The sequence below is a fragment of the Atractosteus spatula genome (genome assembly GCF_055471065.1).
Source record: "Atractosteus spatula isolate fAtrSpa1 chromosome 10 unlocalized genomic scaffold, fAtrSpa1.hap1 SUPER_10_unloc_4, whole genome shotgun sequence".
NCBI classification, from domain to species: domain Eukaryota; kingdom Metazoa; phylum Chordata; class Actinopteri; order Semionotiformes; family Lepisosteidae; genus Atractosteus; species Atractosteus spatula.
In genome coordinates, this window is record NW_028296624.1 from 245,146 (window position 1) to 257,969 (window position 12,824).

Genomic DNA, 12,824 nt, shown 5'->3' on the forward strand with positions numbered 1-12,824 from the left:
AGCACACTGGGGTTAAGGGCTGACTCAGGGGGCTCTTCTGAGCCAGGCAGTTACACTGCGATTCTAAGGGCTGAGAAAACGCGCTTATTTCGGGCTGAAAAACACGTTTTGAAAACTGTCTTGTTCCTGCCCTATAACTTACATGGGGGTGACCAAAGTTGCCTAAACGTGTTTATTTCTGCTGATAAACACGTTTTGACAATTTCAGCACACTGGGGTTAAGGGCCGACTCAGTGAGCACTTTTCAACCAAGCAGGTACACTGCGATTCTAAGGGCTGAGAAAACGCGTTTATTTCGGGCTGAAAAACACGTTTTGAAAACTGTGCTGTTCCTGCCCTATAACTTACATGGGGGTGACCAAAGTTGCCAAAACGTGTTTATTTCTGCTGATAAACACGTTTTGACAATTTCAGCACACTGGGGTTAAGGGCCGACTCAGTGCGCACTTTTCAATCAAGCAGGTACACTGCGATTCTAAGGGCTGAGAAAACGCGTTTATTTCGGGCTGAAAAACACGTTTTGAAAACTGTGCTGTTCCTGCCCTATAACTTACATGGGGGTGACCAAAGTTGCCTAAACGTCTTTATTTCTGCTGAAAAACACGTTTTGACAATTTCAGCACACTGGGGTTAAGGGCCGACTCAGTGGGCACTTTTCAACCAAGCAGGTACACTGCGATTCTAAGGGCTGAGAAAACGCGCTTATTTCGGGCTGAAAAACACGTTTTGAAAACTGTGCTGTTCCTGCCCTATAACTTACATGGGGATGACCAAAGTTGCCAAAACGTGTTTATTTCTGCTGATAAACACGTTTTGACAATTTCAGCACACTGGGGTTAAGGGCCGACTCAGTGGGCACTTTTCAACCAAGCAGGTACACTGCGATTCTAAGGGCAGAGAAAACGCGTTTATTTCGGGCTGAAAAACACGTTTTGAAAACTGTGCTGTTCCTGCCCTATAACTTACATGGGGGTGACCAAAGTTGCCAAAACGTGTTTATTTCTGCTGATAAACACGTTTTGACAATTTCAGCACACTGGGGTTAAGGGCTGACTCAGGGGGCTCTTCTGAGCCAGGCAGTTACACTGCGATTCTAAGGGCTGAGAAAACGCGCTTATTTCGGGCTGAAAAACACGTTTTGAAAACTGTCTTGTTCCTGCCCTATAACTTACATGGGGGTGACCAAAGTTGCCTAAACGTGTTTATTTCTGCTGATAAACACGTTTTGACAATTTCAGCACACTGGGGTTAAGGGCCGACTCAGTGGGCACTTTTCAACCAAGCAGGTACACTGCGATTCTAAGGGCTGAGAAAACGCGTTTATTTCGGGCTGAAAAACACGTTTTGAAAACTGTGCTGTTCCTGCCCTATAACTTACATGGGGGTGACCAAAGTTGCCAAAACGTGTTTATTTCTGCTGATAAACACGTTTTGACAATTTCAGCACACTGGGGTTAAGGGCCGACTCAGTGGGCACTTTTCAATCAAGCAGGTACACTGCGATTCTAAGGGCTGAGAAAACGCGTTTATTTCGGGCTGAAAAACACGTTCTGAAAACTGTGCTGTTCCTGCCCTATAACTTACATGGGGGTGACCAAAGTTGCCTAAACGTCTTTATTTCTGCTGAAAAACACGTTTTGACAATTTCAGCACACTGGGGTTAAGGGCCGACTCAGTGGGCACTTTTCAACCAAGCAGGTACACTGCGATTCTAAGGGCTGAGAAAACGCGTTTATTTCGGGCTGAAAAACACGTTTTGAAAACTGTGCTGTTCCTGCCCTATAACTTACATGGGGATGACCAAAGTTGCCAAAACGTGTTTATTTCTGCTGATAAACACGTTTTGACACTTTCAGCACACTGGGGTTAAGGGCCGACGCAGTGGGCACTTTTCAACCAAGCAGGTACACTGCGATTCTAAGGGCTGAGAAAACGCGTTTATTTCGGGCTGAAAAACACGTTTTGAAAACTGTGCTGTTCCTGCCCTATAACTTACATGGGGGTGACCAAAGTTGCCAAAACGTGTTTATTTCTGCTGATAAACACGTTTTGACAATTTCAGCACACTGGGGTTAAGGGCCGACTCAGGGGGCTCTTCTGAGCCAGGCAGTTACACTGCGATTCTAAGGGCTGAGAAAACGCGCTTATTTCGGGCTGAAAAACACGTTTTGAAAACTGTCTTGTTCCTGCCCTATAACTTACATGGGGGTGACCAAAGTTGCCTAAACGTGTTTATTTCTGCTGATAAACACGTTTTGACAATTTCAGCACACTGGGGTTAAGGGCCGACTCAGTGGGCACTTTTCAACCAAGCAGGTACACTGCGATTCTAAGGGCTGAGAAAACGCGTTTATTTCGGGCTGAAAAACACGTTTTGAAAACTGTGCTGTTCCTGCCCTATAACTTACATGGGGGTGACCAAAGTTGCCTAAACGTCTTTATTTCTGCTGATAAACACGTTTTGACAATTTCAGCACACTGGGGTTAAGGGCTGACTCAGGGGGCTCTTCTGAGCCAGGCAGTTACACTGCGATTCTAAGAGCTGAGAAAACGCGCTTATTTCGGGCTGAAAAACACGTTTTGAAAACTGTCTTGTTCCTGCCCTATAACTTACATGGGGGTGACCAAAGTTGCCTAAACGTGTTTATTTCTGCTGATAAACACGTTTTGACAATTTCAGCACACTGGGGTTAAGGGCCGACTCAGTGGGCACTTTTCAACCAAGCAGGTACACTGCGATTCTAAGGGCTGAGAAAACGCGTTTATTTCGGGCTGAAAAACACGTTTTGAAAACTGTGCTGTTCCTGCCCTATAACTTACATGGGGGTGACCAAAGTTGCCAAAACGTGTTTATTTCTGCTGATAAACACGTTTTGACAATTTCAGCACACTGGGGTTAAGGGCCGACTCAGTGGGCACTTTTCAATCAAGCAGGTACACTGCGATTCTAAGGGCTGAGAAAACGCGTTTATTTCGGGCTGAAAAACACGTTTTGAAAACTGTGCTGTTCCTGCCCTATAACTTACATGGGGGTGACCAAAGTTGCCTAAACGTCTTTATTTCTGCTGAAAAACACGTTTTGACAATTTCAGCACACTGGGGTTAAGGGCCGACTCAGTGGGCACTTTTCAACCAAGCAGGTACACTGCGATTCTAAGGGCTGAGAAAACGCGTTTATTTCGGGCTGAAAAACACGTTTTGAAAACTGTGCTGTTCCTGCCCTATAACTTACATGGGGGTGACCAAAGTTGCCAAAACGTGTTTATTTCTGCTGATAAACACGTTTTGACAATTTCAGCACACTGGGGTTAAGGGCCGACTTAGTGGGCACTTTTCAACCAAGCAGGTACACTGCGATTCTAAGGGCTGAGAAAACGCGTTTATTTCGGGCTGAAAAACACGTTTTGAAAACTGTGCTGTTCCTGCCCTATAACTTACATGGGGGTGACCAAAGTTGCCTAAACGTCTTTATTTCTGCTGAAAAACACGTTTTGACAATTTCAGCACACTGGGGTTAAGGGCTGACTCAGGGGGCTCTTCTGAGCCAGGCAGTTACACTGCGATTCTAAGGGCTGAGAAAACGCGCATATTTCGGGCTGAAAAACACGTTTTGAAAACTGTGCTGTTCCTGCCCTATAACTTACATGGGGGTGACCAAAGTTGCCAAAACGTGTTTATTTCTGCTGATAAACACGTTTTGACAATTTCAGCACACTGGGGTTAAGGGCCGACTCAGTGGGCACTTTTCAACCAAGCAGGTACACTGCGATTCTAAGGGCTGAGAAAACGCGTTTATTTCGGGCTGAAAAACACGTTTTGAAAACTGTGCTGTTCTTGCCCTATAACTTACATGGGGGTGACCAAAGTTGCCAAAACGTGTTTATTTCTGCTGATAAACACGTTTTGACAATTTCAGCACACTGGGGTTAAGGGCCGACTCAGTGGGCACTTTTCAACCAAGCAGGTACACTGCGATTCTAAGATCTGAGAAAACGCGTTTATTTCGGGCTGAAAAGCACGTTTTGAAAACTGTGCTGTTCCTGCCCTATAACTTACATGGGGGTGACCAAAGTTGCCTAAACGTCTTTATTTCTGCTGATAAACACGTTTTGACAATTTCAGCACACTGGGGTTAAGGGCTGACTCAGGGGGCTCTTCTGAGCCAGGCAGTTACACTGCGATTCTAAGGGCTGAGAAAACGCGCTTATTTCGGGCTGAAAAACACGTTTTGAAAACTGTCTTGTTCCTGCCCTATAACTTACATGGGGGTGACCAAAGTTGCCTAAACGTGTTTATTTCTGCTGATAAACACGTTTTGACAATTTCAGCACACTGGGGTTAAGGGCCGACTCAGTGGGCACTTTTCAACCAAGCAGGTACACTGCGATTCTAAGGGCTGAGAAAACGCGTTTATTTCGGGCTTAAAAACACGTTTTGAAAACTGTGCTGTTCCTGCCCTATAACTTACCTGGGGGTGACCAAAGTTGCCAAAACGTGTTTATTTCTGCTGATAAACACGTTTTGACAATTTCAGCACACTGGGGTTAAAGGCTGACTCAGGGGGCTCTTCTGAGCCAGGCAGTTACACTGCGATTCTAAGGGCTGAGAAAACGCGCTTATTTCGGGCTGAAAAACACGTTTTGAAAACGGTCTTGTTCCTGCCCTATAACTTACATGGGGGTGACCAAAGTTGCCTAAACGTGTTTATTTCTGCTGATAAACACGTTTTGACAATTTCAGCACACTGGGGTTAAGGGCCGACTCAGTGGGCACTTTTCAACCAAGCAGGTACACTGCGATTCTAAGGGCTGAGAAAACGCGTTTATTTCGGGCTGAAAAACACGTTTTGAAAACTGTGCTGTTCCTGCCCTATAACTTACATGGGGGTGACCAAAGTTGCCTAAACGTCTTTATTTCTGCTGATAAACACGTTTTGACAATTTCAGCACACTGGGGTTAAGGGCTGACTCAGGGGGCTCTTCTGAGCCAGGCAGTTACACTGCGATTCTAAGGGCTGAGAAAACGCGCTTATTTCGGGCTGAAAAACACGTTTTGAAAACTGTCTTGTTCCTGCCCTATAACTTACATGGGGGTGACCAAAGTTGCCTAAACGTGTTTATTTCTGCTGATAAACACGTTTTGACAATTTCAGCACACTGGGGTTCAGGGCCGACTCAGTGGGCACTTTTCAACCAAGCAGGTACACTGTGATTCTAAGGGCTGAGAAAACGCGTTAATTTCGGGCTGAAAAACACGTTTTGAAAACTGTGCTGTTCCTGCCCTATAACTTACATGGGGGTGACCAAAGTTGCCAAAACGTGTTTATTTCTGCTGATAAACACGTTTTGACAATTTCAGCACACTGGGGTTAAGGGCCGACTCAGTGGGCACTTTTCAATCAAGCAGGTACACTGCGATTCTAAGGGCTGAGAAAACGCGTTTATTTCGGGCTGAAAAACACGTTTTGAAAACTGTGCTGTTCCTGCCCTATAACTTACATGGGGGTGACCAAAGTTGCCAAAACGTGTTTATTTCTGCTGATAAACACGTTTTGACAATTTCAGCACACTGGGGTTAAGGGCCGACTCAGTGGGCACTTTTCACCAAGCAGGTACACTGCGATTCTAAGGGCTGAGAAAACGCGTTAATTTCGGGCTGAAAAACACGTTTTGAAAACTGTGCTGTTCCTGCCCTATAACTTACATGGGGGTGACCAAAGTTGCCAAAACGTGTTTATTTCTGCTGATAAACACGTTTTGACAATTTCAGCACACTGGGGTTAAGGGCCGACTCAGTGGGCACTTTTCAATCAAGCAGGTACACTGCGATTCTAAGGACTGAGAAAACGCGTTTATTTCGGGCTGAAAAACACGTTTTGAAAACTGTGCTGTTCCTGCCCTATAACATACATGGGGGTGACCAAAGTTGCCTAAACGTCTTTATTTCTGCTGATAAACACGTTTTGACAATTTCAGCACACTGGGGTTAAGGGCCGACTCAGTGGGCACTTTTCAACCAAGCAGGTCCACTGCGATTCTAAGGGCTGAGAAAACGCGTTTATTTCGGGCTGAAAAACACGTTTTGAGAACTGTGCTGTTCCTGCCCTATAACTTACATGGGGGTGACCAAAGTTGCCAAAACGTGTTTATTTCTGCTGATAAACACGTTTTGACAATTTCAGCACACTGGGGTTAAGGGCCGACTCAGTGGGCACTTTTCAACCAAGTAGGTACACTGCGATTCTAAGGGCTGAGAAAACGCGTTTATTTCGGGCTGAAAAACACGTTTTGAAAACTGTGCTGTTCCTGCCCTATAACTTACATGGGGGTGACCAAAGTTGCCAAAACGTGTTTATTTCTGCTGATAAACACGTTTTGACAATTTCAGCACACTGGGGTTAAGGGCCGACTCAGTGGGCACTTTTCAATCAAGCAGGTACACTGCGATTCTAAGGGCTGAGAAAACGCGTTTATTTCGGGCTGAAAAACACGTTCTGAAAACTGTGCTGTTCCTGCCCTATAACTTACATGGGGGTGACCAAAGTTGCCTAAACGTCTTTATTTCTGCTGAAAAACACGTTTTGACAATTTCAGCACACTGGGGTTAAGGGCCGACTCAGTGGGCACTTTTCAACCAAGCAGGTACACTGCGATTCTAAGGGCTGAGAAAACGCGTTTATTTCGGGCTGAAAAACACGTTTTGAAAACTGTGCTGTTCCTGCCCTATAACTTACATGGGGGTGACCAAAGTTGCCTAAACGTCTTTATTTCTGCTGATAAACACGTTTTGACAATTTCAGCACACTGGGGTTAAGGGCTGACTCAGGGGGCTCTTCTGAGCCAGGCAGTTACACTGCGATTCTAAGAGCTGAGAAAACGCGCTTATTTCGGGCTGAAAAACACGTTTTGAAAACTGTCTTGTTCCTGCCCTATAACTTACATGGGGGTGACCAAAGTTGCCTAAACGTGTTTATTTCTGCTGATAAACACGTTTTGACAATTTCAGCACACTGGGGTTAAGGGCCGACTCAGTGGGCACTTTTCAACCAAGCAGGTACACTGCGATTCTAAGGGCTGAGAAAACGCGTTTATTTCGGGCTGAAAAACACGTTTTGAAAACTGTGCTGTTCCTGCCCTATAACTTACATGGGGGTGACCAAAGTTGCCAAAACGTGTTTATTTCTGCTGATAAACACGTTTTGACAATTTCAGCACACTGGGGTTAAGGGCCGACTCAGTGGGCACTTTTCAATCAAGCAGGTACACTGCGATTCTAAGGGCTGAGAAAACGCGTTTATTTCGGGCTGAAAAACACGTTTTGAAAACTGTGCTGTTCCTGCCCTATAACTTACATGGGGGTGACCAAAGTTGCCTAAACGTCTTTATTTCTGCTGAAAAACACGTTTTGACAATTTCAGCACACTGGGGTTAAGGGCCGACTCAGTGGGCACTTTTCAACCAAGCAGGTACACTGCGATTCTAAGGGCTGAGAAAACGCGTTTATTTCGGGCTGAAAAACACGTTTTGAAAACTGTGCTGTTCCTGCCCTATAACTTACATGGGGGTGACCAAAGTTGCCAAAACGTGTTTATTTCTGCTGATAAACACGTTTTGACAATTTCAGCACACTGGGGTTAAGGGCCGACTTAGTGGGCACTTTTCAACCAAGCAGGTACACTGCGATTCTAAGGGCTGAGAAAACGCGTTTATTTCGGGCTGAAAAACACGTTTTGAAAACTGTGCTGTTCCTGCCCTATAACTTACATGGGGGTGACCAAAGTTGCCTAAACGTCTTTATTTCTGCTGAAAAACACGTTTTGACAATTTCAGCACACTGGGGTTAAGGGCTGACTCAGGGGGCTCTTCTGAGCCAGGCAGTTACACTGCGATTCTAAGGGCTGAGAAAACGCGCATATTTCGGGCTGAAAAACACGTTTTGAAAACTGTGCTGTTCCTGCCCTATAACTTACATGGGGGTGACCAAAGTTGCCAAAACGTGTTTATTTCTGCTGATAAACACGTTTTGACAATTTCAGCACACTGGGGTTAAGGGCCGACTCAGTGGGCACTTTTCAACCAAGCAGGTACACTGCGATTCTAAGGGCTGAGAAAACGCGTTTATTTCGGGCTGAAAAACACGTTTTGAAAACTGTGCTGTTCTTGCCCTATAACTTACATGGGGGTGACCAAAGTTGCCAAAACGTGTTTATTTCTGCTGATAAACACGTTTTGACAATTTCAGCACACTGGGGTTAAGGGCCGACTCAGTGGGCACTTTTCAACCAAGCAGGTACACTGCGATTCTAAGATCTGAGAAAACGCGTTTATTTCGGGCTGAAAAGCACGTTTTGAAAACTGTGCTGTTCCTGCCCTATAACTTACATGGGGGTGACCAAAGTTGCCTAAACGTCTTTATTTCTGCTGATAAACACGTTTTGACAATTTCAGCACACTGGGGTTAAGGGCTGACTCAGGGGGCTCTTCTGAGCCAGGCAGTTACACTGCGATTCTAAGGGCTGAGAAAACGCGCTTATTTCGGGCTGAAAAACACGTTTTGAAAACTGTCTTGTTCCTGCCCTATAACTTACATGGGGGTGACCAAAGTTGCCTAAACGTGTTTATTTCTGCTGATAAACACGTTTTGACAATTTCAGCACACTGGGGTTAAGGGCCGACTCAGTGGGCACTTTTCAACCAAGCAGGTACACTGCGATTCTAAGGGCTGAGAAAACGCGTTTATTTCGGGCTTAAAAACACGTTTTGAAAACTGTGCTGTTCCTGCCCTATAACTTACCTGGGGGTGACCAAAGTTGCCAAAACGTGTTTATTTCTGCTGATAAACACGTTTTGACAATTTCAGCACACTGGGGTTAAAGGCTGACTCAGGGGGCTCTTCTGAGCCAGGCAGTTACACTGCGATTCTAAGGGCTGAGAAAACGCGCTTATTTCGGGCTGAAAAACACGTTTTGAAAACGGTCTTGTTCCTGCCCTATAACTTACATGGGGGTGACCAAAGTTGCCTAAACGTGTTTATTTCTGCTGATAAACACGTTTTGACAATTTCAGCACACTGGGGTTAAGGGCCGACTCAGTGGGCACTTTTCAACCAAGCAGGTACACTGCGATTCTAAGGGCTGAGAAAACGCGTTTATTTCGGGCTGAAAAACACGTTTTGAAAACTGTGCTGTTCCTGCCCTATAACTTACATGGGGGTGACCAAAGTTGCCTAAACGTCTTTATTTCTGCTGATAAACACGTTTTGACAATTTCAGCACACTGGGGTTAAGGGCTGACTCAGGGGGCTCTTCTGAGCCAGGCAGTTACACTGCGATTCTAAGGGCTGAGAAAACGCGCTTATTTCGGGCTGAAAAACACGTTTTGAAAACTGTCTTGTTCCTGCCCTATAACTTACATGGGGGTGACCAAAGTTGCCTAAACGTGTTTATTTCTGCTGATAAACACGTTTTGACAATTTCAGCACACTGGGGTTCAGGGCCGACTCAGTGGGCACTTTTCAACCAAGCAGGTACACTGCGATTCTAAGGGCTGAGAAAACGCGTTAATTTCGGGCTGAAAAACACGTTTTGAAAACTGTGCTGTTCCTGCCCTATAACTTACATGGGGGTGACCAAAGTTGCCAAAACGTGTTTATTTCTGCTGATAAACACGTTTTGACAATTTCAGCACACTGGGGTTAAGGGCCGACTCAGTGGGCACTTTTCAATCAAGCAGGTACACTGCGATTCTAAGGGCTGAGAAAACGCGTTTATTTCGGGCTGAAAAACACGTTTTGAAAACTGTGCTGTTCCTGCCCTATAACTTACATGGGGGTGACCAAAGTTGCCAAAACGTGTTTATTTCTGCTGATAAACACGTTTTGACAATTTCAGCACACTGGGGTTAAGGGCCGACTCAGTGGGCACTTTTCACCAAGCAGGTACACTGCGATTCTAAGGGCTGAGAAAACGCGTTAATTTCGGGCTGAAAAACACGTTTTGAAAACTGTGCTGTTCCTGCCCTATAACTTACATGGGGGTGACCAAAGTTGCCAAAACGTGTTTATTTCTGCTGATAAACACGTTTTGACAATTTCAGCACACTGGGGTTAAGGGCCGACTCAGTGGGCACTTTTCAATCAAGCAGGTACACTGCGATTCTAAGGACTGAGAAAACGCGTTTATTTCGGGCTGAAAAACACGTTTTGAAAACTGTGCTGTTCCTGCCCTATAACATACATGGGGGTGACCAAAGTTGCCTAAACGTCTTTATTTCTGCTGATAAACACGTTTTGACAATTTCAGCACACTGGGGTTAAGGGCCGACTCAGTGGGCACTTTTCAACCAAGCAGGTCCACTGCGATTCTAAGGGCTGAGAAAACGCGTTTATTTCGGGCTGAAAAACACGTTTTGAGAACTGTGCTGTTCCTGCCCTATAACTTACATGGGGGTGACCAAAGTTGCCAAAACGTGTTTATTTCTGCTGATAAACACGTTTTGACAATTTCAGCACACTGGGGTTAAGGGCCGACTCAGTGGGCACTTTTCAACCAAGTAGGTACACTGCGATTCTAAGGGCTGAGAAAACGCGTTTATTTCGGGCTGAAAAACACGTTTTGAAAACTGTGCTGTTCCTGCCCTATAACTTACATGGGGGTGACCAAAGTTGCCTAAACGTCTTTATTTCTGCTGATAAACACGTTTTGACAATTTCAGCACACTGGGGTTAAGGGCTGACTCAGGGGGCTCTTCTGAGCCAGGCAGTTACACTGCGATTCTAAGGGCTGAGAAAACGCGTTTATTTCGGGCTGAAAAACACGTTTTGAAAACTGTATTGTTCCTGCCCTATAACTTACATGGGGGTGACCAAAGTTGCCTAAACGTGTTTATTTCTGCTGAAAAACACGTTTTGACAATTTCAGCACACTGGGGTTAAGGGTTGACTCAGGGCGCTCTTCTGAGCCAGGCAGTTACACTGCGATTCTAAGGGCTGAGAAAACGCGTTTATTTCGGGCTGAAAAACACGTTTTGAAAACTGTCTTGTTCCTGCCCTATAACTTACATGGGGGTGACCAAAGTTGCCTAAACGTGTTTATTTCTGCTGAAAAACACGTTTTGACAATTTCAGCACACTGGGGTTAAGGGCCGACTCAGTGGGCACTTTTCAACCAAGCAGGTACACTGCGATTCTAAGGGCTGAGAAAACGCGTTTATTTCGGGTTGAAAAACACGTTTTGAAAACTGTGCTGTTCCTGCCCTATAACTTACATGGGGGTGACCAAAGTTGCCAAAACGTGTTTATTTCTGCTGATAAACACGTTTTGACAATTTCAGCACACTGGGGTTAAGGGCCGACTCAGTGGGCACTTTTCAATCAAGCAGGTACACTGCGATTCTAAGGGCTGAGAAAACGCGTTTATTTCGGGCTGAAAAACACGTTTTGAAAACTGTGCTGTTCCTGCCCTATAACTTACATGGGGGTGACCAAAGTTGCCAAAACGTGTTTATTTCTGCTGATAAACACGTTTTGACAATTTCAGCACACTGGGGTTAAGGGCTGACTCAGGGGGCTCTTCTGAGCCAGGCAGTTACACTGCGATTCTAAGGGCTGAGAAAACGCGCTTATTTCGGGCTGAAAAACACGTTTTGAAAACTGTCTTGTTCCTGCCCTATAACTTACATGGGGGTGACCAAAGTTGCCTAAACGTGTTTATTTCTGCTGATAAACACGTTTTGACAATTTCAGCACACTGGGGTTAAGGGCCGACTCAGTGGGCACTTTTCAACCAAGCAGGTACACTGCGATTCTAAGGGCTGAGAAAACGCGTTTATTTCGGGCTGAAAAACACGTTTTGAAAACTGTGCTGTTCCTGCCCTATAACTTACATGGGGGTGACCAAAGTTGCCTAAACGTCTTTATTTCTGCTGATAAACACGTTTTGACAATTTCAGCACACTGGGGTTAAGGACTGACTCAGGGGGCTCTTCTGAGCCAGGCAGTTACACTGCGATTCTAAGTGCTGAGAAAACGCGCTGATTTCGGGCTGAAAAACACGTTTTGAAAACTGTCTTGTTCCTGCCCTATAACTTACATGGGGGTGACCAAAGTTGCCAAAACGTGTTTATTTCTTCTGATAAACACGTTTTGACAATTTCAGCACACTGGGGTTAAGGGCTGACTCAGGGGGCTCTTCTGAGCCAGGCAGTTACACTGCGATTCTAAGGGCTGAGAAAACGCGCTTTTCGGGCTGAAAAACACGTTTTGAAAACTGTCTTGTTCCTGCCCTATAACTTACATGGGGGTGACCAAAGTTGCCTAAACGTCTTTATTTCTGCTGAAAAACACGTTTTGACAATTTCAGCTCACTGGGGTTAAGGGCTGACTCAGGGGGCTCTTCTGAGCCAGGCAGTTACACTGCGATTCTAAGGGCTGAGAAAACGCGCTTATTTCGGGCTGAAAAACACGTTTTGAAAACTGTGCTGTTCCTGCCCTATAACTTACATGGGGGTGACCAAAGTTGCCAAAACGTGTTTATTTCTGCTGATAAACACGTTTTGACAATTTCAGCACACTGGGGTTAAGGGCCGACTCAGTGGGCACTTTTCAACCAAGCAGGTACACTGCGATTCTAAGGGCTGAGAAAACGCGTTTATTTCGGGCTGAAAAACACGTTTTGAAAACTGTGCTGTTCCTGCCCTATAACTTACATGGGGGTGACCAAAGTTGCCAAAACGTGTTTATTTCTGCTGATAAACACGTTTTGACAATTTCAGCACACTGGGGTTAAGGGCCGACTCAGTGGGCACTTTTCAACCAAGCAGGTACAC